Source organism: Suncus etruscus, chromosome 10 (genome assembly GCF_024139225.1).
Source record: "Suncus etruscus isolate mSunEtr1 chromosome 10, mSunEtr1.pri.cur, whole genome shotgun sequence".
Lineage (NCBI taxonomy): Eukaryota > Metazoa > Chordata > Mammalia > Eulipotyphla > Soricidae > Suncus > Suncus etruscus.
In genome coordinates this window covers 64,789,615-64,795,034 of record NC_064857.1, presented here as the reverse complement: position 1 = coordinate 64,795,034, position 5,420 = coordinate 64,789,615, and the positions used below count along the sequence as shown (strand labels likewise).

Genomic DNA, 5,420 nt, shown 5'->3' with positions numbered 1-5,420 from the left:
GAGCAGTATTAAGAATATCCCAGAGGGACTTTGGTTCCTGGAGCTGTTATGTAGAACTATGCCAGTTCTATGTCTAAGATCTAGGGTTTGGGTTTGGATGGTAGTTGTCCAATCACGTGGATTCTATGTTGGAACCACATGACATATGTTCAAGGTGGAAGGTGCCCCTGTATTGTAAAATGTATGAGCCCTTATCTGTAGTAGATAAGAACTTGGTTCTATACATAAAATTTCCCTTTTTTTAGTATGCCTGTACAAAAAAAAATGGTGCTATGTTATATTGATGGTGCATTTGGGTCTGAGAGTATCAGGCACTGTCATCTCTGTGCCCTGGTTCTGACCTGAGCTTTTATTCCAGGCAAGACTTTTTCTTGTATGTTTTTGTACTAAAATATATGAAACGCTTCACGAATTTGGGTGTCTTCCTTTCGCAGGGGTCATGCTAATATTCTTTGTATTGTTCCAATTTTAGTATAATTGTGGCAAAGTGAGCACACTATCAGGAATGATTTTTGAGCACAGAGTCAGAAGTAAGTTTTAAGCTCCAATCCATCTTCACTGGGGTGGGGAAAGAGAGGGGGAAAGAGAGAGTGTGTTTGAGAGAGGCAGATAGAAAGAGAAAGAGAGAAAGATGGCGGGAGAGAGGGAGAGAGTGAGGAACAAAGAGAGCAAGAAGAAATTGTTAAATTTCTTCAGCACACTTGGATTGGACATATACTTTCTTTTTTTTAATTTTATTTAAACACCTTGATTACATACATGATTGTGTTTGGGTTTCAGTCATGTAAAGAACACCACCCATCACCAGTGCAACATGACACATACTTTCAATGTACATCTTCACTGATGCATCATTGTTATATTGCAAGTAACCTCATGTTTCATGGACTTACATCACTCAAAATGCAAGAAAGTAGTATGGAATTCCAGAACTAGGGTTCGGTTTTGGACAGTACGTGGAGTCTAAATTGGGACCACATGACATATGTTCAAGGTGGATGGTGCCCCTGTGTTGTAAAATGTATGAGTTCTTTTTTTTTTTTTTCTTTCAACAGTAGAATCATGAGATCCTACAGTAGTTCTGGTGTTGTTTATAGTCTTTAACTGTTCACAAGAAATCTCTTTTCTTTTTTTTTATTTAAACACCTTGATTACATACATGATTGTGTTTGGGTTTCAGTCATGTAAAGAACACCACCTATGTGAGTTCTTATCCGTATTAAATAAGAACTTGGTTCTATATGTAAAATTTCCCCTTTTGCTTGTACAAAAAAAAATTTGTGCTATGTTATATTGTTGGTGCATTTGGTTCTGAGAGTAGTTCTGTCTCTTGTTCATAAAGAAGTTATCCACAAACTATAAGTCCTTTATTATAAGTGACAGAAACAAGAGCAATGGAAGTTCATTTTCCAGAACTAAACTCTATTTGATTTTTATTTCTATGGCAGTGATAAGCAATGTGTAAAAGAGTAGAATATTTCTGACTTTCTTTCTTGCTCACTTTTCAGTCTTTAGTGAGTTCTCTCATTTTATTTTTGTCTTTTAAATTGTACCAATTTTTCTGATAATTACCTTGAGATATCAGACCATAAACATGCATTTACAAAACTAAAGATCACCTAAAAATGTGTCTTGAATATTCTAAAAGAGATAGAGAAAGTCTTAGGTCCTGGATGCTTAGCCTCTGTAAGTTTGTATAAATGAGATCTTTTTCTTCATTTCTCTAGTTTTTGATAGTTCTTTATAGAAGTTGCTGATCAGTCTGAAGACTGATCAGTGGTTTGGCTCACTTAGCAGTATTTTAGAGATATTGCCTTTTCAGCATTAATTCATATACAAAACTTAGTACAAATGAAATATCAAAATTTTACCTATTTGGGATAAGCAATAACATAGCGTTAAGACTTTTGCCTTGCACTGAGTTGAATCAACACAATCCTGGATTCAATCCCTGGCATTCCATATGTTCCCCAGCCAGGAGCAATTTCTGAGCACATAGTCAGGAATAACCCTTGTACATAACCAGGTGTGATCCCCTAAACAAACAAAAATTTTTTTTACCTATATACTAAATACGTAAAATATATCATAAAATTTTCCTAAAAGTTTGCCTATCAGCTTCTTGAGTTTATTATGTCTTGCCAGAAACATTTATTTCAGATGCACAATATTAGAATTAGACAATAAATTTATTAAAGTTTAATAAAAATAATTTTCTTTATAAATATATCTTCTCTCTTAACTTGGAATCTAGAGAACACTAAAGTTGGTGACGCATAATTGAATCTATGAAATGGATTGTTCTGTACTTCAAAATAAAATTATTCTTTATAAATGTTCATATAAGTTCCACTAGGAAGAAAACTTAAGCTCATATTTCATTATTTCCTTAAATTAGTGCTTTAATACCTTCTTTTTTCCTGGTCTACACCCAATCCTAGTGCTTGATATAACCCTATTCTATTCACTTGAAATAAACAGAACAATTACATATGCAATGTCATAAGATGCAATACACTAAAGACTTAAGCATATTAAATGAAAACTAAAAATGATTTTTCTACTGTGGCCATGTAGTATTGTTTATACTCCGATCAATTTAATTTATTAAAAACCTCTTCTCAGCATGGAACATGCTTTGTACAGTGTGTAATGATTTAAGTACAGGTCTCAATAGTGTTCATAGTTTTAGAGGGAAGATTTGAAATTAGTTTCACTTACCAGTAAAGCCCCACTGCATGCCCAAGTGCCTGCAGGACAATAAGCCCTCAATGCATGATTAATTTAGAGGAGACCCTATTGGTTTGCCCTATTGGGTAGAGAGAAGGCTCTGCGCAAAATGTCACTTTCAAACAGTGTTGTTGAATGCATAAGATTTGAGACACCAAAGACAGAAAAATTGCATTTCTTGTCAAGTAGAATACATTAATAAAGAAGCAAGGTATAACAAAGGTTTTAGACTAAGCCAAATGTGGGTTATCATAGGATTATTTTTACATGGCACTCAATAGGATTGGGGCCAGACTAAAAATCTTTGAAAGCCAAGGTGAGAGGTAAATATTAATTTGGTGTCTTAGCCCAATAGATGTTAACCTCTGAGCTTGTGCAATCATCTTCACATAAAGAACAAAAGCAGATAAAAATAGACCATGTATTTTCTGTTGGGTACCATAAAGACCAATTTGTCTACTTAATAACAAGTTTGCTGATTACCATGTTTGTAATATTTATGTAGCTTCTATATAAAATATATTTATTTGTATTGCTTATTTTCATATTGATAAATTTTATTTTCCTTTTTTTAAATGAAAATATATTTTTAACCTAAAAGTGTGTACTTGCAGGAATTTAATTTAATTATACGTTCAAGTCTTCTTTCAAGGCCTTATGACCTTCCCTAAATCTAAGCTCTTATTACTAGTTTACCAGCTGGTAATCACCGCCCATGTTGTAAGAAAAGTGTCAGGGAGAAAACCCTAGTTGTGCCTGGCAATGTTATAAATACCAAGGATAATTTTCTGTTGACTGATAGAGCTGGAATAGGCAGGAGGGAGCTAGAGAGTGGGGGAGTCCAGTCCTCCCAATCTTTAGTCACACATGCTTGGCTCTAGTCTCAGTCACCAGCTAAGACCACTCCCTGCTCACTCTGTGATAAAGGATTTTCCTCAAAACTGAGTGATAATGATGATATATGGGGAAATTCAAGGCAAAGGTTGTATGTTCATTAATTTTGCCTCTGGACTGTCACATTATGTGCATAACTTGGACATGATATGCCCTTGTTGCTTGCAGTGGTTTGTAAGTGACATGAAAAGGACATGTTCTCTTCAATTTTCTAGCATGCAATTCAGAATTGAACAGCTCCTGTAGAATCTCTCAGAGCAGGCATTGTAGCAGGTATATGTGGACTGTGGATTAGTCACTGGAGAAGTTGGGAAGGGGATGACCATGCTGGCATGCAAGTCAGAGCTCATTTAGGAAAGTGGCAGTAAGTACTGGAGTGTTTTTCAGCTGCTAGGTAGCATGTCTGTAGCATTTGTAGTACCTAGGAGTGAAGAACTCCTGTATGAGCCATGCTCTCTGCTATTAATTTATCAATTAAGAAAACAAAGGCTGATTTTCATTTTGTCAGACAGGTTATCTAAATGTCTCTAACGTTTGAATATATTAATCCTCTTGTAAAGTTATATTCAAAACATTCAATTCTTGGGGCCGGAGAGATAGCATGAAGGTAAGGCATTTGCCTTTCATGCAGAAGGACGGTGGTTGGAATCCCGGCATCCCATATGGTTCCCTGTGCCTGCCCGGGGCGATTTCTGAGCATAGAGCCAGGAGTAACCCCTGAGCGCTGCCAGGTGTGACCCAAAAACCCAAACCAAACCAAAATAAAACAAAACAAAAGACACTCATGTCTTTTGGGGCCTGAGAGATAGCTCAGTAAGAAGGGTGTTTGCCTTCCATGTGGCCAACCAAAGTTCAATCCTCAGTCTCTCATATGGTCCTCTGATTCTACCAGGAGTAATTTCTGAGTACTGCTGGGTATGGCTCCAAAAACAACCAAACAGAAATAGCAAAATCAAGGAAAACACAATCATGTCACAAGGCACACTGGGAAAGAGTACTTATGATCCTATATATTGCCACAACCTCTGTCTAAAAGGACACAATTTGACCTTGCCTGCATAGAGAGATTCAATGAAGTATCCTATCCTTTAAGGAAGATCAGATCCTGGTGTGGCTTACCAAATGAGGGGACTTATGGAGGACTTGCTTTCTTGGCATGTGTTGTGGCATTCTCACCCAGTCACAAGCTGTTCTGTACACTCAAGAAATTCTTTAATTATTGTCTTACAAAATTATTAACTACTTTCTAAAAATTCCCTTGATATATAAAATCTAACTTTTCTGTTAACCTAAGTGTAACCATATTAGGGGCTAAAATTACAGGCTCAGCTCAGTGTATGAACTGGAACAAGGCCTGAAATAACAAACACCAGTCTCTGGGACCTGAACTTAAGAGTGCATACCAAGCCTAGATTGCCAACTACTAGGTGCAGAATGGTCATACATAGATAGCAGAGGAATGTATAAATAAAAAGCTGTGCCTTGAGTCTATAAAAATAAGATTTTATTTTTACTAAACATACAGATTAATCTATGCATTTGTCTGATGCAGTATGAGAACTAATAGTTTTAAAGGTCAACCATGATGACTTGCCAACAAATTTAGTATAAGTAGCCTGCTATAACACACAATAAACTGATTCAGATACAAACTCTCTTCTGAGTGTGTGGCCTCTGTTCCTGATAGCCAACTTCTGTAACCACCTTTCCAGAGGAACTCCAATGTCTAATCCAGCAGTCCTTTGTGTCTGGTCCACGCTGCCTGTGACAATATTTACTATTTATTTTTCCCATGT

General features: G+C 36.3%; 1 non-coding gene across 1 annotated transcript; it reads right to left on the bottom strand.

Moving 5' to 3' along the window:
• Window positions 1-389: 389 nt before the first annotated feature.
• LOC126021675 (U6 spliceosomal RNA) lies at window positions 390-497 on the bottom strand. The gene has a single exon (XR_007500169.1). It is a non-coding gene; the product is annotated as a U6 spliceosomal RNA (small nuclear RNA).
• Window positions 498-5,420: the final 4,923 nt, after the last annotated feature.